The following is a 27422-nucleotide window of genomic DNA, read 5'->3' on the forward strand; positions in this document are numbered from 1 at the left end:
GAGACCTAGGGTTTCGAAATCGGACGAAAATTGGCGAAGATATGGGCCTAAAAATGACATGTTTTTGAGGGGGTGACCCCAAACTTTTTACCGGGAGTGTATATTAGATTTTACACGTTTTAATGACCTCTGAACCAAAGAAGGACCCCGGTTTTATAATTCTATCACTCTAAAGGATTTACAATATCGTGAAATTTGAAAGTAGTTTGTATTAAAATATATTACTCTCAATATTCAAAATAATAAATCTCAAAAACTAAGCAACAAGGTTACTGAATTTTCTTATAAAAATATAAATCAATGATCATATTATTTGATTTTGATCACCGTTTGTTTTATTCGTTGATTTTGATTGGTTTTTCTCGGTGATATTGAACTTCAACTAAATCTCACGTTTCACACGTTTTTTAATCTTTCGGTCATCTTCAGAAACTGTCATACAAATTCAATAGAAAAGAACAAAAAAAAACAATCACAAATTACAAACATTTCTTAATAATTCATAAAATTCATTTAAAACGCATTCTGGAGAGAATCGACAACTACGCGAGTAGGCTAACAGCCGAGGTGATCCACATAAAGGTAAACAGAGAAACGACAGTAAACTTGCAGCGTGACGTAGACGGATTCTCCAACACATACAACAACTTAAGGTACACCGGAGCAAGTTGAAACGGGTGGGGCAAGATGAAACAGCGGGTTAACATGATGTTAGCCAATGAGTGTAAACAGCTTGAATGCAATAACACATAGTTTTTGATTCAAACAATGTTTTGACGAAAGAAAAATTTCCAAATTGTATTGAAATCTATTTCAAAACTTCGTGTTTCATCTTGCCCCACCTGTTTCAACTTGCCCCGGTGTACCTTAATTAATAAACTGAAAGACGAGCAATAGCGAACCGAACGACTACACAGAGAAGTAACATAGGTTAATTAATTAGAATGAAAAGACCGCCTTGGGAGACGGACGGGCGGTGGAATTGTAAGTGTATTAGGGTATTCTGCTTAGAGGGTTCGAAAAGTCGGTACAAGATGTTTTTATTGGTGTATTTTCTACGGGATACTTTGTTCTGAACACTTACTATACTTTTAACTTCAGACATTTTAGTCGAAGACGATAAACTCATATCTATATCTATACAAATGCAGTGGCATACGTGAGACCGCGCATAATTTTATTCTGTTAGTTTTCACCCAATGAAGGTTTATGAGAAAAAAAACATGGAGAAATAGCGATTTTTTGGAAATCGATATTTCAGACATTTTGACCAGGGACTCGACGAGGATCTGAACTTGGAACGTTGCCGGGGCCCGTGGCGCAGTGGCAAACGTGTACGCTTCATAAGCGGATGGTCATGGGTTCGATCACAGCCCCGGCACTTCGTTAGTTGCTCCTCCCTCCGAGAGCGGCTGGCACTTGACCCTCTTCTGAGCTCTCATAGCTCAAACGGACCCGGATAATTGGATATCGGCAAACGGCAACCCATAATGGACGACCCCAATCGGACTGGAAAAGGAACAACAGCCACACATCATTTCATCATCGTGCTTATCATTCTACCAATGACAGGGTAGAAAAGTGAAAGCAGCACAGAGGCAAACCAGTTCGATAGAGTAGAATAGAAATATAATAGAATATATTTAGGCGCTGTACAAAGTGTAGGTGCAGTAGCCTGGTACACGGTTTATATAAGAAAATACAAAAAAATGGAAAAAAAAACTCCAACTCCTGTATATTTTTTGAGTTCCATTTCGGTCCCATATCAACTATGCAAAATTTCAGATCGATCAAAGAAACTACAATTTAGCGCCCGCCATTCTTATTTTTTCATACGATTTACTATGGGGAAAATTTACTTCTGCAAAGAAAAATCGCTTGAGGTCACCCATTGATCCCTAAAAATAAGTCGTTGAATGATTTCTGTAGATAACTTCACGAGGAATCAGACCTCCGAAGACCGCAAAGCGATGCGACATTCGTGGAAGAAGTTATTAAACTTTACCCGATCGATACAATGACGAGATTTTATTATTTATTGTTATTCCTTACATATTAAACAGCATTGGCATACCATTCGGTTTTCAGGCAATAACTTTTTCCACATGCCTTAGATCGTTTTGTGGTCTTCAGAGGGTTTGTTCCTCGTAAAATATCCAACAGAAATTATTCATCGATATATTTTTTTTATATTATATTATATTATATTATATATTATATTATATTAGGAGCAACATGTGGCGATTTTTCTTTGAAAAATTGATTTTCCCCATAGTAAATCGTATGAAAACTTAAAACGGCTGGCGCTAAAATATAGTTTCTCCGATTGAGCTGAAATTTTGCACAGTTGATATGGGACCAAAATGGAACTCAAAAAGTGTACAGGAGTAAAATGTCCTTTTATGTCCCACGCTAAGGTGCAGCCGTCAATAGGAATCGCTCACGTAGTGCCCTAGTGGACAAAAGAGCTGTAAAATAGGTTAAGTGATTAAGAATAAAAAAAATCGTTTCCACTGTTTTGAGGCATGTCAATTGGTGTAAGTGATTTATAGCAAGGCAGTGGGAGTGTTAGTAACTTTTTTTTTTCTTGAATTGTTAGCTAAGCATGGTAAAAATCAATTGAAAATTAATAGAAATAAAGTTACATTACCGCTCTCATCTTAAAATTTGGTCGACCCAATTTCCAGCGACACTGCCATAAGTTTAATTCTTTTTTTCAATATTGCGACTTGAGGCTAACTTTACACATATTTTTTTTTTAATTCCACCTAAATCACGATCGAAGTTTCATTGACTTATTATCTTTAGAATGCGACCTAGGGCTTTGAAATCGGACGCAAATTGGCGGAGAAATAGACCTGAAATAACGACATGTTTTTTTAGGGGATGTCCCCAAACTTTTGATCGGGAGTGTATGTGGGATTTCACTTTTCTACTTGAATATAAGTATTGTACAGCTTAGGTATACATTTGATTTAAGTGTTATGTGTTACATGTCGATGTCAAACTATAGGGATTCACTGAACAGCAGATGTAATTTCAACATCAACATCAACCATCTGCTTTAAACAAGGTTTTTACTTACAAGCAGCTTGATCTCACGTTACACTCCCATGTCAATGACATTTACGCAAATTTCTTTTCCTAATTCATTACCGTTGACATCGGTCAACGGCAACATGCCACAGCATCGTCGGAAACAATTGCAACAGTACAAACGACAAAACAACAAGCACAATATCGTCTGTCCGAAAGTTGCAGTGTCCATCGACGCATAAAAGTGAAACCCCAAAACGACCAACAACAACAGCTGAGATCTTGTTGCCGCACTTTCGACGCTCTAGCTATTCCTTTCTTTGAACTTTCAACAACACAACTGGCTTGAACTTGAATGTCGTGCAATGCTTTCGAATAAAACAATAAAAGTTGCATTTTGCAGCGCTAAGCCATTTGATTTGAGCTGGGTGCTCCGCAATTCGTGGATGAATACATTATCGCCTATTAAATGGTGGAAAAACCTTCACTTACGTTTAGTTGCACCGTGTATAGACCTTAAGTGTCGAACGATCAAGTATGTACAACAATGATAGGCGTGCTGTATGACCATACGTGATTACTAAGTTTTATATTAGGTGCTGGTGTAAGTTGCCAACAGAATTTTGACAAAAACTACTATACAAAGATTCCTACCCACATTTCACTTTTCGGTACTTGAGACAAGCTAAAGCTGAACGTGGTGTAGGTTGAACGGATCCGGCTAAGTGGGTCAACACGATCACACCTGAATACGTGATGAGACTTGAGTCACCGTCAACGTTTATTTTTCGGGTGATTCGAGATTCGTTCAGCTAATAAAAAGAAAATCTGGCTGGGGATCACGGTCAATTAACGTTGCGGAAGACAAATTGATTTTATGTTTTTAAGAGGTGTAAAACAGTGATTTCGAACAAATTTTGGAAACATTTTCAATCATACATTTTGGAAACAAAAGTGGTGAACGAAGGAAACTCAGTAGTCCAGTAGATCAATGACACCAGTGAAGATCCAAGGGTCGAGATCGGACTGGCATCATCTACTGGAAACTGTTGTAAAAATACCTAATTGCTCCCTGGGGTTGGGAATTAGAAGAAGAAAGGCAATTTTATGCCCAATAACAAAAAAATGGATCCTGCCGCCATATTAATCAAATACAAAAAGCATCATGTGAATCATAAAAACATCTACCGGTATAATCCATCAACTTCCGCGTGTGTTTACAATTCATCAACCGAGATTGAATCCTGCTGACCCAGTGCATTTGAGTGAGCAATTGCTAGCTACCAATGCCGGTTTCCTTCTTCCATATCCAGACTTCGAGGCCGTACTGGCGAAACAAGCCTCCAAACAGCAGCAGCTTTAATGAGACCTTCCAATGTGTAATTACTGCGTTTTTATCTTTTCCTCCTGTTTCATTGTGCGGGGGACGTCGTCGTCGGAAAAGAAAAGATTACTTTCCATGCGCGCATGGTCAGCGAAGCGTGCAAATTTTATCAGTACGGCACATCGTTAGTGCGAAATTTTCTACAACGCCGAGATGGTTGTGGGTCACCATCATTATCGAATAGTGTTTTATGATTTAGTGACACTACTGATACAAACTGCAACTTGATTTGTTAAAATCGTGCACTTTTATACAGGTTTTCTCTCTTTTAAAAACTAAGAGCGCTGTGCCATGGTGAACGTAATGCGCAATATGACAATAGTTATTCATGCAACGAGTTGCATAATGATGAGTTTTACAATACATATAACTGATATGATATCAGTCGTACATTTCTCCAATTAGGCTTGTCCACTTGGTAAAATACGACGAGTGCTGTTAATTCGAGTTTTGCAGCGAGTTGCATGCAATATTTTTCTGCAACTTCTCATCGTAAAAGGCCATTTTACCTCACGCAAATCTGACAGGAAAAGGCCTACTTTCCCACACCAAATTGACAGTGCTGTAATGGTTCCTTACAGCACTGATTTGCGTGGCGTAACGAACCATTACAGCACTGTTTTCAGTTTTGATCAACTTCTTGATGCTTTCTGGATGCAGTTTTGAAAAATTGTGACAACTTCACAGTATAACCTGCTATTTTCAGATTGTCTTAAACATGGCTATGAGCATCAGTATGCAGTTTGATGAAAAATTTTGTTCAAGCGGTAATTTATGAACTTGCAAAAAACGTTGTACGCAAGCCTCGTTCGATAAATATACAACTCGTGCTGTAAAAATCGTCATTCTGCACCTTGTTGCGTAAACTATTATTGCGACTGTTTTTCCGGATCACAGCATTTTTTGTGTACATACGGACGCTTCAGTGACTTTAGTTCACAACCTAATTATTGTTAACTCATAGTGCTTTTAGAGGTTTATAGGGTAATTCGTGATCCTCCGAGCTGACATTGCCAACATCTTCCCCAATAATATCCGTGGCCGGCGAATTTCTTCAGATGGAAAGGGACTTGGGCATAGGCGAAACTACCGGTGGTGCCGGGGGTGCCAGGCACCTCCTACAATTTTAATGCATTGCTATGAGATATGGGGCGTCATACCCTCAAAAACATGTCATTTTTTAGGCCCATATCTTCGCCAATTTGCCTCCGATTTCAAAACCCTAGATCTCATTGAAAAGATAATAAGTCAAAGAAACTTTGAACATGATTTAAAAGAAACTTAAAAAAAAATGTGTGTAAACTTAACCCAAAGTTGAATATAAACTTAGGGCAGTGTCGCTGGAAATTTGATCGACCAAATTTTAAGATGAGAGTGGTAATATAACCCATTTTCGGGCCTCGCAGTGCACTTTTTAGAAAATAATTCCTCCACGGTGCAGCTGTTCATTTATAATCTTGTGTCGACTTTTCAAACCTTCTATACCGAATATTCTTTTCAAATGAGTGTAATTAGTTTTGTACTGATTAAAATGTTTATTATAGTCGAAAGTCCTGATATCCTGAGCAAAGAGAAATTTTTGAAAAAAGGTAATTTTTTGATGATTCGTAACGAGAGCCCCACTAAGTTCTGCATTTACCTCTAAATGACTTTTATTGTGTTTTTTTTAGTTGTTTTGCAAAGATTGTTGCTGGATTTCTCAAAAGATACTTGGAAAATTCCATTAAGTTTTCATAAGCAAATTTTCAGTAAGGCTATTTATAAACTGCTTGTGATATTATTGATAAATCCATGCAAAAATCTACGCGAAACCGTTGAAATAGAATTGTTTCTGTGGTCTTCTAAGTTATTGAGGCTGTATTGCAGATTCTTCACATGCAAAGCCGATTTGTGAGAAATTCGTTCTAATATTTCTGACGAGACTTGTGTTTGATTTCTCCCATCATTCTTTCCGAATACCTGGATTTCTTTAAAGCAAAATTGTGCCCCTAGGTAGAACCATTGAGATTTTACTGGCGACCTTTCGGAACACATTACACTACTTTTGCCCTTGCTCTCACATAAATTGTGTTTGCAACATGAATTGAAATGAAGGCAAAATGCTAATACTTGAAAACTCCTGCTCTACAGGAAACCTGAGAAAAATCAATGAAGAAATCCCAGAAGGAAACACAAGAACAATTTTCGAGAAATTCCCGATGTGATTTCTGGAATAGGAATCCCGGGAGAAATCAATGAAGGAATATCGGGAGAAGTCCTTGATCTCTGGTAGCACAACAAGTTGCAGCTATCTTGGTATGACTTTGGCCAAGAGCCTCCATAAGCTTATTTATTACTTGTGTGCCTACTACTGCTTGTTTACTACTTGTGTTTTTCGAAATTGTTCCAGAATAAATTCTTCACAAAATTGCGGAGAAATACCTGAAGGAATCCTAACATAAATCCCTGATGAAACTCCAAGATGGATCTATGAAGCGGCCTCAGGAAGAGTTTCGAAAAGAATCCCGAGGGAAATCGCTACATAAGGTATCCATAAAATAATACTTCCAGAAGAAGTCCATAAAACAATCCGAAAAAAAAACATTAATAATCTCAGTGCAAATCAGTGGAGACCTTTCAGGAGGAATCGCTAAAGGAATCCACGGAGCAATCCATAATGGAATCCTTGGAGGAATCTATGACGGAAACCCAAGATGAAATTCTAAAGAAATCCAACTTAAGAAATCTCGTGAGAAACCAATTGAAAATCTCTGAAAAATCTATTAAAAGCCCCAAAGGAATCCTGGGAAAATTCTTGAAAGATTCTCTAAGGAAAACATGGGGAAAATCCCGGTGGGCTTCGTGGCCGAGCGGTTAGCGCCGTCAGTCGTTAAGGTGTCTCGTAAGCCTCGGAGTGTAGTTTCGATTCCCGCTCCAGTCGGGGAAATCTTTTCGTCAAACGAAAAATACTCCACTGGGCCACTGGGTGTTATATGTGTTGTTCGTTGTCAAATGTTAGTATTGTTCAGTTTGTAGAGGCCGCAAGGTCGAAGACGGTGTAATTGTCTTTTTAAATTCTTGGAGAATTCTATGGAAAATTATCGGATGGTATTGCAGAACATTCGCATAGATAAATCCCTGTGGAAGGCCATGTATTTAGTATCAATGCCATCTAAGGCGGTAATTTTTAAATGGTAATCTTTTCGGCAAATGACTTTCGAACAATTAAACGATTACGTAAATTCGCCATTTTTTTATCTCTTCACTGAGTCGAGATATTGGCAACAGTAGGTTTTTTATCCCAGTGTCACCTATTTGAAGGATTTCTTACTCAAATACACTACCGGACTTTGTTTGGCCAGAAAACTTCCCTAACCAAATCATCATGTTACAGATTATTTCACTTTTTTTTCATATGTTGCTCTATAGAGTTCTATATAGTTCGTCAGGAAGGAAGGAACTGCACTCCGGTTAGGAGATTCGTCTGTCCCGTGAACATTCACTACATTGTAAGTTAAAATAAGTGGTGTGTATGAATATAATAATAATAAAATAAATTTGCAGTATTGGAGCTGCCTGAAGTAGAAGCTGCTACCGATGTGTGGTTTTTGTTCCGTGACAAGTCGTCCTAACACATTCCTTATGGGGTTAGCCATAATTGGTACAATATGGCGAAAAGGGTACAAGGAAACCGAAATTTTAAGGAAAATGATTTATTTCTACCATGATTTGAGGAAAATGTGGAGTTCAAATGAGTGCGGCTATCTTTTGTGAACGTGATCAGTTGTTCACAAAATTTTTCTTGTTGATTTTTATCGTTAAAGAGTGAAAATGACCTATGGCGAATAATTGGTACTATAGCCATAATTGGTACACTTACCCTATTTGATACAATTGGTCACACGTTTGCTTCATAAGCAGATGGTCATAGGTTCGATTCCAGCCCCGGCACTTTCGTCAGTTACTCTTTCCCACTGAGAACAGCTGACACTAACCCTCTTCTGAGCCCAAGGCTCAAACGAACCCGGATACATATGGACATCGGCGGACGGCAACTCATAATGGACCCCCAATCGGACTGGAAACAGGAACAACCAACAGCCACACATCAACATCATTGTGCTCATTATTCTAGCATGATAGGGTAGAAAGTGAAAGCACACAGATCGAAAAAAGGGTGTAAAATTCTGTGAATGCACATGATTGGAGCGTGGGATATCACAAAAGTTTACATGACATATCATGTAAAAGTCATGAAATATCATGAAAACTTCCATTATATGTCATGTAAATCAGCATGACTCTAAGTGTTTACATGACATATAACACAAATTTACATGATAAATCATGTAATCCATCATAACACTAAGTTTACATAACTGAAATGAAGTTTACATGACCTGTAAATCTCATTATTTTTATCTGTGCAGCGCAACGGCAACCAATTCGATATAGTAGAACTAGAATAGAGTACATTTAGGCGCGAGACAAAGTCTAAGTACAGCTTCCAATTGGAATAGCTCACGCAGTGCCCTAGTGGATAAAAGAGCTGTAATAGTTATTTATGTAACGAGTTGCAAAAAGTTGATTTTTTCAGCACGAGTCGTACATTTATTCAACGAGGCTTGCCGAGCGACAGCGTGATTTTTATGCTGTCAATGTTGATACTTTTTTAGACGCTTTTGCAAGACGCGTGACTGTTGTCAATAAGAAAAAAAACTGACAATTTAGACGTTTCTGAACGACTTTTTTGGGGAAAATGAAGCTGAAACTAACTCTAACATGTTGAATCAGCGTGTTTATGAAGAAAAAGTGCTATGAAATAGTGACTTCACCAAAACCATTGTGCAAAACACCTGATTCATAAAATGTGGGAAAAACACGGGCATTGCACAATTTATGAATCAGGTGAAAACCCTGCTGAAATTTTGCCATTTTTTTTTTGAATTTTCACTAGTGTTGATGTTTTTGAAAATACTGAGCATTCAAAACCTGAATGGCCTTCAACCGATTCGATGCCATTTCGTACGTTGTTATCGCAGCCGGACACTTGGAGGAGAGCGTATCAGGAGCAATCATTGATCAAACCACAGTATTGCGCGCAAACCCCAAAATTTTATTCCCACCTTTGGGTTTCCGCGCCGAGGACCCAGCGCCAGATTCGGCGACACAGAGACATGACAGCAGTTGCCGGACAGTTGGTAATCCTGATTTTTGACGGCGGTCATCCGTTAGTTATGAGAGTGGATTGTTTTCATGCAAATAGAGCATTTCGCTGAAAATGCACGTATATTTAGTAAATATTGACAGATTTCTTGCTGTGTTAGTGTGGAACTTAGCTGTTTGCCAGGCTGTTTGCTGTATCGCGGAAGCCGTCGCTGGAAGAGAACGTCATGAAATTCAACGAAGCATCGAAAATTTTCTGTGAAAAAAGCAATATTTATTTACATTTTGGAGTTATGCAGATTAAAATAGGGTATTGGTTCCCTTATTAAGCATCTGGCTCACATTTTCATCTTACGAAAAACAAAGGATTGAAGCGCTGTTTGTTATGTTTCTTATTTTTTGTTAGAAGTGAGCACGCATTAAAACAAAAAGAACGAAATCAATAGGTGACGTATACGATTATAATCGCTTGTTTTCGAATAGGATGAATATGGGAGCGTGAGATTAATGATGGCACTCATACCCTATGTGTGATGAGATAGAATAGAACCGCTTTTGAAAAACTGTTGGTAGCCACAACTAAAAACTAAAATAGGTTTTAGATGAAGTCACCGTCTTATTCATTCGGACTTTATGTTACGCTACAAAGAAGTGGTGTTTGACACCACCGTAGGAGAATAGCAAGCAACGATTAAAAAAACGTTGCTAGACCCTGATGATCAATAATTGACTATGAAAATAATTAAAAGGGGTACTCACTAAACAGATTAAATCACTGCGTAAGCCATGATTTTCTGCTTATTTGAATGGTTTCATGATTTTGCGAATAAAATAATCAAAGATTGCCTTGGTGATCGCGACGTTTAATCAGTTTACGCTGTTAAGTGAATCTCCCTAAAATCTTTTTGATGCCAGTTTTACGATACCTTTCAGCACAAACACAAAGTATTCAGGCGCATGCTTATAGAATGTATACAGTTTACATATCATGTTGGAGTTTATTCGTCTTTAAAGTAGATCACATCCTCTGAGGTGCTGGAATCGATTCAGATTTATTGATTCCTACTTTCACTCATGTGTTTTAAGATGGTGGTTCTACAGCCATAGAGACGTATGGTGTCATGAGTTATACGAAATTTGCGAAAAAAAAATCGATGATTTATAAATAGTGTCAAAACTGATTCATGTTTGTGGGGATGTATCCAGCTGATTCATAAATTGTGGTTTCTGGCATTCTTCTAGAAAGTCAAAATTTTAACATTTTCCATTATATTCAACGATTAAAGTGTTCGTGATTTAGAAGTATAGACACAACCCTACTATTTGGTTTTGATTACATTGAAATTTATGATTTTTTTTTCTTCTGTATTGATTTTTTATGTTGCAAAAACCCTTAGATGATTCATACGTGTGGGTTCAGTGTATAAAGAATAAATAATAATTAAATAATCGAGGGCCACTAAATCGAGGTATACTAATAGTGTTACGTCTGTTTGTCTGTGGTAGTACTGCGACATTGTAGCTACATGTGTTGGCATTTAAAATGACCGTTGAATTCCTTGCACAGTCTTTGGATGTTGGTTCTCTGTGATGCTTCAGATTCCACAACTGTACTGAATTGCAGTCTTCCATTGAGAGTAGCTTGGCGTATATGAAGATTGCATAACCTGATGCTTCAGACAGGCAAGCGCGTCAAGATGCATTCCGATGCTCATTCTGATAACCCTTGAAGTGAAGTTCGAAAACTTTCTCCGCCTTGAACATGAATGCACAAAAACTTTACCTGATCATTCAATCACGCGAACAAAGATTGAAGGTTATCATCATCATCATTTGCTTATTCAACCGTTCGTTATCAAGTAAAAACGATTTAATTATTTTGGATTATACAATCCAAAACAATGCCACTCATACATCCGACGCCGCAGAAAATTTCGATTATCTTTTGCGCCGTCATTTCGCGGATTTCAATTTCCTGCTGAGAGCAACGACATCTGTGACGCTAGGCTACCGCCTACCGGCAGACAATCGATACCCAAAATGGAGTGAAAACACAACATTGATTTGCTCGAAGCTTCATTTGAATAGCCCGTCTAAATACAGCTTTACAAATTTTGACCAGTTACACAAAAATTTCCGAAAAATTGTCTTCGTCATGCTAGCTGACTGGGCGCCTGAAGCCACAGGTATAAGCAGCGAACGTTCACCTTTCTTCGCCGATCTTGAGCCGCATGACGAGCCGTCATCACCGTCGTCAGTTCCCTCCTCTCAGCCAGTGCGTTCGATTGCTCATGATGGTGGCGAACCATGATCACCACGAGAGATGCTTGGCTGTGCTTGACTGCTAGTGCTACTACCGCGTAGCAGCCAGCACATTCCGACTCCTGTTATCACAAAACGATGACGATTCCCGTGACAACGACGGAATGTCTCTGATTCAAACCACTGACCAAGAGCTTGTTTCACAGTAGCCGCTCGATCCTCGATCACATCGACCACCGTTGCAGCATCTGATCGAGCATAAGGCGTAAAGAGCAAAGTTACACTCTCGTCTCGCACACGACGATCGCCCAACAAGCCAGCCGCAGCACTTTCTCTTAATTCCAATGCGATGATTAATAAATAAACATATATGCGCGAAACCCGAGACATGCGCGAGACCTTCGCGACCGGGACCGGACGATCGTTTTGACGCGCTTCACGGACACCAGCCAACAGTCGTCGTCAGCTGGAACGCGTTAAATTTTTTCCGGAAATTAATATGTGCAAATGATTAAAATACACATAGTTTCACTCTCTCCCGGAGGATATATTAGTGATAATATTTTTGGGTGATATTTTGTACCACTAATCATCGATAAATTTGGGCGAAATTTTCTACGACATATTTGACCCAATTGTCGGGAGAATTAATGATTTTGATTGGACCTATCCCATAATGATCACGGTTACCCAGATATGATCTCGTGCAAACATTTGGGAATTCATGGCCCGTTTCTTGCAATTAGATCAAATATTTTGAATATGGAACTTACATTAATTTAACCCGGGAACATTCGAGAGCTTTCAAGCTATAGCTTGAATTACGATCACCGAATTTATGTTCTTTTGGGAGCAAATAAAAGCAAGTAAAACATTTGTGAAGGTCTTGTGTAAAGGTATCTAGTAGAAGTACAAACTACGCTCAAGAAAGATTTACCATGCACAAAGCGCTCCTGAAACCAATAGTTTCCTTTGAGTATGGAACTAGGACCATGCTCGAAGGACCTGCAAGCACTCAGAGTATTCGAGAACCGCAAAGCTGATCGATAAGCGATGATTTTGCTACTGAAAGTGGAGCGCATTTACACTCTTTATTCATTCTGAGTCGAAAACGACAAAATAAGCATATTTTTGTGTTATTTATAGCAGCCCTATCACAGCTTCTTCTTCCTCCGGTTATCGACTACACATAATAATACATAATTCGAGGCTGTCAATCTCCAACCTTGGTCACGCTCAACAGTCGCCAGATCTCTTTTCAACTGATCCGCCCGCTTTTCACGCTGCCATCCGAATCTTCTAGTGCCGTCGCGATCTCTTGCGAACACAAGATTTGTAGAGTTGTTGTCCGGCATTCTCACAACATGCCCTGTCCATCGTATCCTTCTAGCTTTTGTCATCCTCTGGATGCTTGGTTCACCGTAAAGTGCAGCGAGCTCGTAGTTCATCCTTCACCACCACGCACCCTTCTTTTGCACACTAACAAAGATGATCCTATGCACCCGACGCGACGCTGGAACACTTCGAGTGTTTGCTTGTCCTCTTCGTGCATAGTTCAGGTTTCGTGACCGTAGAGAACCACCGGTCTTATCAGCGCCCTGTGCATGGTGCATTTGGTGCGGGGTTGAATCTTTTTCGACCGCAGGTTCTTGTGGAGCCCATAGTAGGCCAAACTTCCACCGATGATGCGCCTTCGTATTTCACGGCTAACAAAGTTGTTTGCCGTTATGAGGGATTCGAGTTAGACGAAGTCCTCCACCACCACCAGGCTTGCTCTGTCGTACGCGATTCCTCCAGCCAGCATGTACTTCGTTTTTGACGTGTTCACCATTAGTCCGACCTGTGCTGCTTCACGCATCAGACAGATGTACAGTACTACCACCGTTCCAAATGTTCTATCGATAGTATCCATGTCATTCGCAAAACCGACAAATTGGCAGAATTACATATAAATCGTGCCCCTGCTGTTGAGCCCGCCTCGTCGCATAACAACTTCTAAAGCGATATTGGACAGCAGGCATGAGATTCCATAACCTTGTCGCAACCCTTACGCAGTTTTTACATCGTTCATCATCGCTCTAATCAGTCTAGTGAGTTTCCCGGAGAAGCCGTTTCCGTCCACGATTTTCCATAGCTCTGTGCGGTCGATACTGACGTACGGTGCCTTGAAGTCGATGAGCAGGTGGTGGTATGTATACGCGGCAATTTTGGAGAATTTGCCGCACGATGAAGATCGGGTCCGCTGTCGAGCGGCCGTCGACGAAGCCGGCTTGATAAATGGCCAGACACTCATTTAATAATTCTCATTTAGTACTGAAAATTCTCACACCCCAAATTGTCATCTTTCTTGTAGATAGGGCAGTTCGGTTTCCCAGATCTGGACAATTGGTCAGTACAGGTAGGTGGTCAACTTTTCCGGATCCATTTTGATAAAGTTCAGCTCCGATACCATCCTTTCCAGCTGACTTATTGTTCTGGAGCTGCTGGATAGCATCCTTAAATTTCGACATGGAAGTTAGCTCCCTGCAGTACTGAGATGATCATTTCTCCCGCTGTCTACCTTGTTCCTCCATGTCTGCGTTCCCCGCAAATTTCAGCTCGCGGCACGAAACCTTTGCGGGATGCGTTGAGCTTATCGTAGAACTTTCGTGCTTCTGATAACCGGCACAGCATTTCCATTTGTTCGCACTCCGCTTCTTCTCGTTGGTGCAATTCTCCTGGAAGAGACGAGTCTGGTGTTTATCTTATACCGCTCCACGTTCTGTGGAGTCCCGGCATGTGTTCTTCTCTTCCAAAATCTCTCTACAATCATCGTCGAACCAATCGTTCCTTTAGCTCCGTTCCACATATTCACTATTCAGGCAAGTATACTAAATGTGAAAATTGCCCGGTGGATCCGTGTGACCAATAACTGACATGATAACTGATTAATTTCTATGTAATTCAGCAAGGTTGCGACCATTCATTTGCAAAGATTTACATTCATTTGCTATTATCTCAGTTCAGAAGCATGCTATCGAAAAACAATGTATGGATGAATTTAACCTTGTAGTTTTATCTGAAAGCTTGCCGAATAACATTGGGGTCGCAAACGTATAGGGGATTCTGGGGTAATACGCACCACTTAAGGAAGATGCGTCCAAATGCATATAAAAATGCAATAATTTGTTGGTTTAATGCATGCATTCATTGCATATACTTTTATTCTAAGAGAAACCAAACAAAATTTCAGCCTTAATACAGTTCAGCTCTTGAAAATAGCGTTTTTTGTAAAGACTAACATTACGGCTTCGTATGTTTATGCGGGGCAGTATGCACCCTTGCTCGGGGTAAAATGCACTACAACAATGGGGCAGGATGCACTCAAACAAAGGGGCAAGACGCACCACAACATTGAGGCAAGATGCACCGTCGAGTTTAGAAATCTTTTTTCTTCTTAGACAAAATGCATGTTTTATAAGGTTTTAAGACAAACAACAGCTCAATTTTGTTTGCGATTACTTACAGAGCACTCATAGATATTATTACAGCTTGTTTTCTTTAGGTGCGTTTTGCCCCAATCAATGGAGTGCATATTGCCCCAATCAATAGCAAAAAATAAAATAGTTTAAAACATATAATTTACGTAGATTACTGTTTAAGTTATTTTTCCTATGCTTAGCATTGCCCTCAATGAACTGAATAAACACAACAGCATTAGATGTTTGGTCGGTTTTCACCATCAAATCATTCGACAAACGATCGGGAAAATTACATCAGAATCGTGCTTTTCAATTTTATTAATTTTTCTCACTAAATTCGTAACGCAGATACATAAAATTTTCCAGATGCTCATTTATTAAGACGTTCTATTAGACTGATAAGGTTTCAAAGCACTAAAACCGATAATCCCTGAAAAACAAAGGGGGTGCGTTTTGCCTCGACAGTGCGTATTACCCCAGATGCCCCTACCAAAGTCGTGAGCGAGCTGTGAAGGCAACTCTCCACGCGGTGAATATAAATTTCATTCACGCTGTGGAAAGTTGCCTTCACAGCTCGCTCACGACTTTGGAATGCGTGTGCGACCCCAATGTAATTTGGCAAACTTTCAGATAAAACTACAAGGTTAAATTCTTCCATTCATTGTTTTTCGATAGCATGCTTCTGAACTGAGATAATAGCAAATGAATGTAAATTTTTGCAAATGAATGGTTGCAACCTTGTAATTCAGCGGGTGTTGATGTGTCGCACGGCAAGTTAAAAAAATGCGAAAATAGGCCACGTTTACACCGGTTCCAGAACCGTAAAGTGGCCAATTTTTTTGGCATTTGGCATGACCACTGATGTATTACCTTAAAATTTTGCAAATTTGTCGCACTCCAGGGTCATAGAAAATGCGAGAATCGGTCACATTTCCGAGATCCCTGGAATCGGTTTCGCGACCACCAGGTTGTTTCCAAAGATAATTAAAATATTCATTAATCTAAGATATTAAGCGATTTTTGATGTGTCGCACGGCCATCAAAATGCGAGAATTGGCCACATATCATGGGTCCCGGGAACCAGTTTCGGGACCACCCAGTAACCAATCTTGCTTTTGCTGACAATCACAAAACTCTGCAAATGTCCATATGTCGCACGACATGGATTCACCAAATTTGTAAAATAGTCACTGCTCGGGGGTTCCCTTGAAGCGGTTTCGGGTCACCTGGTAGCCAAAACTCACAATCCTGGACTCAGCAGGTAGAGGAAAATCATAAGGAACTTAATGGAGTATTTCCTCAAAGAAATCCTGTAGGAACTTAATGAGGAATGCCATAAAAACTGCAGGAGGAATTGTTCAAAATACTCCCTTATAAACTTTTGGAGGATGTCTATTAGAAACATCTGAAAGAATTTTAGAATGAACTTCTAGAGAAATTCCTGGAGGACCTGCAGGAATTCCGAACGAAACTCTTCGAGGAAACCTAAAGAGTTCATAAATGAATCCTGGAAGCAGTTCCTGAAAGATTTCCAGAATAACTTCCTTGGAGAATCCTGGCAAGAGTTTCCGAGGCAATCCCGGACGAAGTTCCCGAAGGAACCAACGAAGGAGTTCCTGCAAAAATTCCAGAAGCGATTACTAACAGAACCCCAGAAAAAAAATCCCGGAATTCTTGAAGCAATCTCAGAACTAGTTACTGAAAGAATCCCGGAAGAAACACCTGGAAAAAGCTTTTTGGAGGAATAGTGAAAGAAGTTTTTGTACGGTTTGTGGAAGGATCTCAGATAGAATTCCTGAAGAAATCCCTGAAGGGCAGGGGGCATCTCGCAAGAGATTCCTGGAAGGAATGCCGGACGGGATTTTGGAAAGACCCAAGTAACACAGAAAACATCTTTGGATATCTAAATTTTAAAAGATGTTTTTTAAGTAAGGTACCCCGGGGCAAGTGAGACCTACAGCTATAACTTTTTTTATTTTTTATTTTTAAGACAAACATTCTTCATAGAAAACATAGGTATCACACCAACGGATACTTTGAATTCAAAAATTGTTATTGTTCTCACCATAAAGAGACCATATATGTTATTGTTGTTCATATGTAATTTTCAATTCACTAAGTGAGATTAACGTACTCTACTACATTCGTCGTTTAAAAATGGAATAACAAATAAAGTAAAACTTTTTCAGTTTCAGGATAATATTTGGAGTGCTTGCAAATTATTTTTTGCAATTTCTCATCGTAATAGGCTGTTTTACCTCACGCAAATCTGACAGGAAAAGGCCTACTTTCCCACACCAAACTATCAGTGCTGTAATGGTTCATTACAGCACTGATTTGCGTTGCGTAATGAACCATTACAGCACTGTTTTCAGTTTTGATCAACTTCTTGATGCTTTCTGGACGCAGGTTTGGAAAATTGTGACAACTACACAGTATAACCTGCTATGACCAGACTTTCTTAAACATGGCTATGAACATCAGTGTGCAGTTTGATGAAAAAGTTTTGTCAAAACTATCCTCAAGTGGTAATTTATGAAATTGCAAAAAACGTTGTACGCATCTCGGTGCAGAACTCGATTTTTACAGCACTCGTCGTACTTATCCAACTCGGCAAGCCTCGTTGGATAAGTGTACAACTCGTGCTGTAAAAATCTTCATTCTGCACCTTGTTGCGTAAACTACTATTAAGCGAAAAAGCTGTAATTTATTTTCATTTATTACCGTTTGTTAACTGCTCTCACTTACCCCAGTGCATTTCAGCATCTGGGGCAAGTGAGACCTATGAGAGTAAACAAACACAATTTCATAGTTTGATCTCGCTTTCTTCAGCCTAAGTCGAAATTCACATAAAAGTGAAGTAAAAATCGGCGCCTTAAGTAATCAATCGTTGAATTATACTTAATTACTCCTATTCTGATGATGAAACTATTGTTTAAAATGGTGAAGTCTTTGATAGATCATATTTTTTTAGAAACTATCTATTTTCACATATTTTAGTTCAAGCAAATTTTATCATTTTTTCGTTTTTCGCTGCATAATGAGTTTTTCTGAATGTTAAGGGATCGGTCATAAAGTATCAGAAAATTGGAAAACGACTTATTCGGAGTTTACGATTTAAAAATCTTTATTTAATGATCGTAATATTATGTAAGGGAAAACATAACATCTGTAAATGTTGAAAAACCTTTTGGCGAGACCCATCAACTACGTAATATGAAAAGTAAGTTTGGAAATCTTTGGGCAATTAAACCTTAGGGCGCTTTTTGTATAAATAAAATCAATTTGTTTTGCACGAGCTGCTAGAGTTAAATCATTTTTTTTTCTCAGTGATTCGTCATTATATGTGTTACGTAATTTATGCACGATACCACAAAACTTTTCCAACATAAATCGCTAAACATAGTTATTCGCATAACATATTTATAATTTATGCTACCTTACATATATGCAGCAACTATATTATGCCATTATTACAAAAAATCCGAATAGGTCCCACTTGCCCCGTGATACGGTGTAAATGAAGATCTGTTCCACTTTTCATAATATGCATAATATACAGAATTTAAAAATTTTGAAAAAGTTTTAATGTCCATTACTTAGAAGAAATATACCAACAATGTCTTTTAGAACCATTGGAACTAAAAAATTATTTATGTTTAGATTTTTTTGGCTTGACAAAACCAAACTAGCATTTTTTTAGGTCCCACTTGCCCCGGGATACCTTATATTATAAGTGACTCATAATACATCTTGTGTTAGTTTCTAGCTCTAAATATGCTAGGCGATAACAAACAGCACCGAAAAATATCATTTGGGGTACCACGCATGAAATACTTTTATATAACAATTAAACAACAAAATAATCCACCACACGAAGTATTTCAATCATATCGCAACACTACTAAGTAAAACAAGAAGAAATAATCAATGTTTGTGATAGACAAGGCATTTTTAAAATCCTTACCCCAATCACTTTTTCGTTTCACAAGCGCATAGACGGTGAGCGGTTCATGGCAGCTTGTTTCACGAAACAGTAGAGTTTTCGATAATAATCACACATATTCCGTGTTCCGTCTTTGTCGAGCCACTATTAATGATCCGTTTAACGTATAACCTGATCCTACGAGATGAACACCGTCGCTCTAACAGAGAAAATATTGTAAAATCTGGCCATATACCCAAATCCAAAGCAGCTGCCTGAATCTATCCGGCAGTCATATCAACATTCAAAACCCAAACTGTAAGCTGTACTGCAACAACGTTTTGTTGATCCAGTTCTCTGGAATCAATCGAAGAAATTTTACATTTCCGGCACTGCCGGTACGTATATCAGCTCCTCTTGATGGTTGCACACATTCGACCTCCACTCCAGCTGGTATGAAATCCTGTCGGACCCGTTCTCAACAATGTGGTATACGGCTTCGCAATTCTTTAATGGACCACCTAGAATCCTCCGTAAACTATAAACCTCCGACGAACCACAGAGACCAACAAGCAACTTTAGTGAGGTTATTGGCAATGTTTTGATATTTTGACAGCTGTTGCGCTTGTAAGAATGTAGTTATATATAAGTTATTTGGAAGTTGTAAAAATGTTCACAACACAAAAATATGGCTAATGTGTAATTCTGTTGAAAACATGTATTTTTGATGTATTATTAATGCTATTAAAACACTCTTCCATAAGCTGTTGTGGAGTTGCTATCGGAATGCTATTTTAGCGTAATTTCTGCTTATTTCTAAATCCAAACATTGGAATTGTTTAGATATGTTTTGTATACTTTGTTCAGATTACAATTCCGGTCAAAAGTATGTATACACAAATAAAAATATGTAACAAATTGGAAAACTTGTCTTGTTTTTTATGAACTATTTTTGGTTTTAACTAGGTACATATTTTTCAATCTTACTAGGTCATAGCCAATAGTGAGCTGGCTGGTTAAGATCAATTTCAATTTCTAATTTTGTTAGAATCAACTTTGTTAGAAATTAAAATTGATCTTAATATTTTTGAACGACACTGTAAGTCTCGTAGAAGAGCTGCCATATTGCTTTTCGTGAGGAATGAGGAAAATATCCCATCAAACTGTACCATTTAGTTGATTCAACTTACAATTTTTAATTGAATGCAACGGCGATTGAATTATGGATGAGTAAAAGCCACTGTTTCACCATAAATCTAAAACCGCAAGGGGAATATATCTATTGCTATTGAATGTTAACATTGTCATGATTTTTTTTATAGAAAATGTTTGCAAAATATCATGCTTGGTCATTCCCACTTATCACTTGAATTTATTTTTTTCCAGATTGCAAGAGTATATTTCCATTTTTGTTTTGCCGGTTGCTACAAAGCATATGTATTCATATATTTTCTATCCATATTGGTTTGTAAAATAAATGATAACCGTAGGTTGTTCTACCTACATATAGCCTAAGTACAACCTATGCAAATGATATGTCATATAAAAGTTGTGCATCCGCTATATAACGAAGAAGTAACTTAATTTCAACCAATCAATTCAATTGTATTATTAAAGTATTTTACAAGCTATTTTTGTTGACACATAACTTAATTTCAGCTAATCTATACATGAAAGTTGGATGGAACGCAATTATCAGTACTATAAGTGTACTGGGGTACATCTTATATAACCTGAAAGATGTTTTATAAGCCGCCATTTTTTGCGCTGTTTTCAATATATAAGTGTTCAATTTTACGTAAATAACGCAAGAAAAATACAACAGAACTTGTGTGAAACGTGTATTTTAAACTATTATATAGCAAGCTGTGTTACTTGGGGAGTTTTTGTTTTAGGAATCATGGAAGGAATTCTAAAGCAAACCCCGAGAAAATTTCTGGAGGAATTTCGGACGAAATTCCGGGTGAAATTGCTGAAATTCCCAGGCATATTTTCCAGAAATACCTTCTGAAAGTAAAAAAAAAAAACTTCTGAAGACATGACAAAAAAAACATTGAGAATCTAGGATGGGATTCCTTAGACATTCCTGGAACTCCTGTAGAAATTCCGGAAGAAATCTCTCGAAGTCCTAGAAACGATATCTGAAGGAATCCTGAAAGAAGTTCCTGGAGGATTCCGAAAAACAATCTCAGATGGAGCTCCAAGAGGAATCAATGAATAAATTTGTGGAGAAACCACGGAAGAAATTCCCGGATCAATCTCAGCAAAAAAATATGCTGAAGTAATCCTAGAAGGAATTCCTGGAGGGATCTCGGAATTTATTTCTAGAAAAAGGAGAATGGGCACATTCGGTCCATCCCATGTACACTAATGACTCATACCATATCTAAAAGGTTTCATCAAAGCAAGAAAAAATTCTATATAGTGGGAGAAAAAAACATGATTTTTCATTAAAATAAACAGTTTATAAAATAGAAAACCCCATACAAAATCTCAAGACGAATTTTACTATAACTGTTTTCTCCCGCTATTCAGAATTCTCACGCCCTATAACCATTTTTTTGTTTCACTGAGACCTTTTAGATCAGTGGTCACCAAACTGCGGCCCGCGGGCCGCATGCGGCCCTCGACCAGGTTTTGTGCGGCCCGCGAACTGGTTTTGAAATGTATTAGAAAGTGGCCCACTGGTAGATTCCTGTATGTAATACTATTTTTGAATTTTGTTCGGAAGATATTCAAAACTGTTGAAGAACGATATGTTTAGCTTAAATAATAAGTTAAGGATAAATTTCACAGGTTCACTGCTAGGACTTTGGACTTGTGGCAAAACTCGTCATTAGTAATTTGTTTACTTTCACGAAAATAAAATATTTTTTTCTCACCGGCGAAAAATTTCATGTATTCGATGTACTTTATATTCAGCACTTCTAGCAGGAAACTATTCTATTTTTTTACAGAATTTTTTCCTACACTTCTTAAGAGAAAGTGTTGCCCAAGCTTTCGGAATTGGGCAAGATACTCTTCATTCCCCTAGCAATGCTTTCAAGAATTCCTCTTAAAATATATATTCTAAATTGGGTACAAATATGTGCACACATTGCTCAGAAAATCATGTCTTCCGGTTTTTCTTTATTTACTTCCTAAGTAATTATGCAAGAAAAACTTAAAAAAATCATCAATGATTTTCACAACAGTATCTCCAGTCAGTTTTTAAGAATTTTTTCCGAGATTCCTGAAATCCCCACAAATCATTCAAAAATTTCTCAAAATTCACGAGAAGTCCCAAAAAACCTCACAGTTCCAATATTTTGTTTTTAAATAAAGGGTGCGATATTCAGGAAACCGCTAAGCTGCAGTAAGAATCTCCATACGTAAATTTGTCAATACTGGTTCTAGGGTTTTACAAGAAATTTGTCCGTGTTCGTGTCTAGGACTTCCAGAATTCTGCACTTATATTATAACGCAGATTATAAGTACGCTGTAAGTTTATCCACAATATTCCCAAAGAGGTTCGTATGACATTTAAGTAACTAGTCTGAAATAACATTATCAATACCAAGAACTTCAAAACCTAAATATTACGCTAAATTGCTTGAAGGCCTGTTTTTTAATTCACTACGATTATCACAAAGATTTTCAGGATTTTTCCAAGTGAAATTAAATTTTCCGATAACTGCAAATTGTTTAGTTCTTTTCTTTTGTTCAATAGAGAAAAAAAAAACAAATGGATTTTGTGTTGAATTTTGAATTTTTTTAATAATAAACTCTTGAATGACTTGCGGCTCGCAGGCTCTTTTTAAAATTCAATTTTGGCCCGCAAGAACAGTTAGGCTGAGGATCACTGTTTTAGATAATATATTAGTCATTAGAGTACGTGGGATAGAGGATTTTTAAAGAAATTTAGGAACTCCTGAAGCAATCTCAGAAGGTATTTCTTAAGAAATCCCAGAAAAAATCTCAGAAGAATCTCGGAAGTACTTCATGGAGGAATCCTGGCGAGAGCTCGTAAAAGAATCCCAAACGGAACCTCTTCAGGAATTTCAAGAGAAACTTCTGGAAGAACCACAGAGGAAACTTATGAAGGAATCCTCAATAAAGCCCCGGAAGAATCTTATCAAGAATTCCCTGGGAATCCCACAAGAAACTCCTGGAAGAGTCCTGGAACCACTTTGTAGAAAATTGCGAAGGATTTCTTGGAAGAATCTCGGATGAAATTCCTATATAATCCCAGAAGGACCTTCTGGAGAGTACCACCGGCGAAATTTTCCAAATCCAAACAAATATGTTTAAAACATGTATTGAGTACAGCTGAATCAAGTTTCGTAAAAGAAATTCCTTCAAGAAATTGCTACATTTTGTAAAAAAAAAAGAAATGTTTAAATGGCCAAATTTGAAAATTTTGAATCCGGGGTGAAGTTGATCAACCAACATAGCATTCTAAGATTGGAAAATTATTGAAAAAAAACTTAATTTGATGATGGTCAATTTAACCTTTCAACAGTCAAATTTACTAGTTTTGTTAGTTATCTGGATTCAGGAGATGCAAATTAAGTGGAGCAGGCAATTTTATATTCTTAAGATCCCAGCACACAGGATCAAATATTTGTTAAAAAAGAAACCAGTGCTCAAACATCCTGTTTGACTCGATCGAATTTTCATTAGTGTCAAACAGATGTTGTTTCCTGAGTTCTTTCCTTGTCAAATATTTGACTCTGTTTGCTTATAACCTTATACCGATGCTGAATTTGACATTTTAAATTTCTTAATTGAGTCATTTAATTTTCATTTTAAATATGTAAAACAAAATTCTGGTGCGTAGATTTATAGAGGTAAACCTGGTACTGCAGGTGCAGAAATTGTTTTGAAATATTTTAATCACTCCTAATGTTATCCGCAAGTCTTTTTTAAGTGATCAATTTGAATCCCGATTACGGAAAATTTAAAACAGTGCATCACAGTCCACGTTGCTGAAATGCCGAAACGGGAATGCGCTGGTATTCATGCTAAGGGTATTTGTGTTCGATTCCGATTGGATTTACAAATGTTCGTAATAGAAAACTCCTTTACTTTCTTAATCATAGAGCATCTTCGATTTTGTCATAATTAACGAAGTAAAAAAATAGTCATAAAGCAAAACATATTATGTAAACCACATGAAGTTAAAAATTGAATCATGTCTGTGAAAAAATATCCTTTCCTTCATGCACTGACGCATAATGATTTCATTATTGGTTTTCGAAGATGAATCACACGAAAATATGTTTACACATGACTCACATGAACTAGGGTGAAATGTGATAGAAAACGGCTCGGTCTAGTATAGTGAATTGATAGATGTACTTAGAGATATTGTTGAAAGTATTGAGTCAACTACAACAACTAAGCCTTCTTTTATAACACTTTTAAGAATATAATACATCCATTGACCATACAGATAACATAATTTAACAGCTCTAAGAAATATAAAGCATGTTGCATAATCTTCCAAATGATCGATAACAATTGAACGATATCTAATTAATCTAATAATGCTGCCACTGCTTTGGGGTGGAATAGCTATCTATTTGCGTAAAGTTGCACATCCATACCACCCTGGCAATTGCAATCACAGCATCAAACAAGCATTTGAATCCCGCATAGAAGTAAATAAAAAAAACCGTATGGTGATCTTACCTTTCCAAGGCTTCTTCGTGGCTGCAAATCACTCCTCTGTAGTCCGCCGTCGAGTCTGAAGATGTCTTTTGCTGACGTTAGTCGTTTCTTTTCACCCGAAAAGGGGAAATCTCCAGACCTTACGCTTGACCAACTGCCCTGCACGGCTCAATGTCTACGGTTGGTAGTAGTAGGTATGTTTGCACAGATCCACCCGAGCGAAACGCGGCAACAGCAGAGAGAGAGACTTTAATTTGTCATCCAGCAGCAAGCGACGAACCTGTTCTTGTTTTCTCGGTCAACTTGTTTTCTTCAGTGTGGTGCGTTTTCGATTTCTTCGGAGTCGATTGATAGGAGGATAGGCTTTCACTGATTTTCCAACTTGCACGAGTTTTGTCGTCACTACTTAGCACTTCCTGTTTTTTATTTTCCCTTTTACTTGAAACCGGGATGCTGGATGACTTATGGGATGGTTTTGTGGGGATATTGAAGCAACAAATTATTAGTACCAGCGAAACCAAGTTAATCAGTCAATGTCAATTTGTAACGTTGAGATCCTTCCAATTGTCACTTCACAGTCGTAATCGACTTTTTCGATTTCACCTTCCACTTCGTTTCTCCCAAATTAATTTTCGAAATCTTATCTAAAATTCATCAGCTTCTCGATCCGAAAGAAAGGTGCCAAGAAGAGAAAGATTCCGTTTTAATAGTTATCAACCAACTGACACACATTAACCAATATTTTATTTTCCTTAAAAACAAAACCTGCGCTGCCACGGTTTCATCTCTCACTCTCCACCGCCCGATCTTCGAAATGCGCCACTCTAAGCTCCGGGCCCGAAGAAGGGGAGCTTAACGTATACTTTCTTTCACCCTCCGATGTGTGTCCACCGTTTCCCTAACCCACACTTAGCCACACCATCCAAGGCTTGAGAGTCACACTACACACCGAGAGACCACAAGAGATTGGAAGAAATTTCCAAGAGTCGCTTTTAATTTCTTCAGATCACAACCTTCTTGTTTTTCTTGCTCTTCCTCTTCTTCGTCGGCTGCTTTTTAGTATCTCCTCCTTTTCGAGACTGCTTTCGCTGGGATACTCGCTCTTCCGCTTGAGGATTTCTCCAAACAACGCCTAATGAGCCACTTGATAGGGCCCGCAACAGCTAAGACCTTCCACGTCCGTCCTACTCAACGGCACTAGACAGAATGAAGACGAAGAAATTCCAGCGGTCCACCTTTTCCCCCACGATCACGGCCACGGCTGGCGCGGCAGATCTTGAGAAAGAAAGTTTTTTGGGGCCTCTCTCTCGCGGTGAACCTCTCCGTCTTCAATGACCACGATCGTACAGTACAATCGGTGAACCTGGCGCGTGCGTGTATTTTCTTTTGAAGTAGATGGAGAGTGATGGAATTTCGAGCGATCAACCGTCAAGATTCTCGCCGTGGCTGGGCCAGGTTGAACCTCCGTATGATGATAACGTTCGGTAGATATGCTCACCGCGTTGCTGCTTGGAGCTTGCTAGCGAGATGGGAAATTCATTGCACTGGGTGAATTAGATTCGTTTGGAAAATTGAACTCAGAGATACGGAGTACATGGCTAAGTTGAATTCATTCGGGGGCGGTCGAGGAAAATTGAATAAATGCTTAACAGCTTGAACTCCATTTGTGCGGTACACTAATTTAAATTTTAATTGTGGTTTTCTGTTTGTTTTGATATTAATATCTGGGCTTTTTAACTGTTGGAAAATCCGGTCAATCAAAGTCACATTTGCAGGGCTAGTAGGAACGAATCTATGACGAAAGGTCGAAAGACATAAGGTCCAATGGGACAAAAGGTCGAATGGATAAAAGGTCAAAAATTGTGAATTGTCTTTTTTTTGTCTTTTTTTTTCAATTCGAAATAGATGCTAATAAATGATGGAAAGTAATGTTATTCATTAAGGTTAAACATGGAAAACAATATTCCTTGAAAGAGCAGCCAATGGGTAGAAGAAGGGTAAATCATAGATCGGAATATTGTCATTTGAAACTCCAATCATTACAACGATTAAATAAAGTCAAACAGTCTATAAATTAGAAAAGGACAAATATCTGGGTATTATAGGAGTGATCCATGATGTACGTCACGATTATAGGGGGAGAGAGGTTTGCAAAAGTGTAACAAGCAATATATTTAGTATAGGACAGAGGGAGGCGGATCGAAAATTCTCAATTTTTGGCGTAACGCCTGTATGAGCAAACAAAATGAAATTGTTTTCTTATACAATATAATTATTAGGATCTACCTATCAATCCAAGTAATGATCACTAAGCACAAGTAGTCAATCAATATTTCTGTACAGTTAGAAAGAACAGCTATTGAAAAGAAGAAGTCAAAATTTCTGATTGAAAGTTAAGTCCCTAAGGATTCAATAATTATTTCAGTAACAAAAGATAACCCTTTCGTGACGAACCAGCACAATCGTGCTGTTTTTCGGCATTGGTTTTACACATTTTTTTTAATTGTTTTTTCCTCAAAATATGTGATGTAAATAGTTTTTATGATCGAGTTATTAC

At 38.2% G+C, this 27422-nt stretch overlaps 1 protein-coding gene across 1 annotated transcript in view; it reads right to left on the bottom strand.

The window, feature by feature from the left end:
• LOC109397238 (proline-rich protein 36) overlaps nucleotides 1–26544 on the bottom strand; it is a 191455-nt gene extending 164911 nt beyond the window's left edge. Inside the window, exon 1 of the mRNA XM_062846081.1 lies at nucleotides 24887–26544. The gene's annotated coding sequence lies outside the window, so the exon portion shown is untranslated. The remainder of the gene's footprint in view (nucleotides 1–24886) is intronic.
• Between the last annotated feature and the right edge of the window lie 878 nt (nucleotides 26545–27422).

Source organism: Aedes albopictus, chromosome 1 (assembly GCF_035046485.1).
Source record: "Aedes albopictus strain Foshan chromosome 1, AalbF5, whole genome shotgun sequence".
NCBI lineage: Eukaryota > Metazoa > Arthropoda > Insecta > Diptera > Culicidae > Aedes > Aedes albopictus.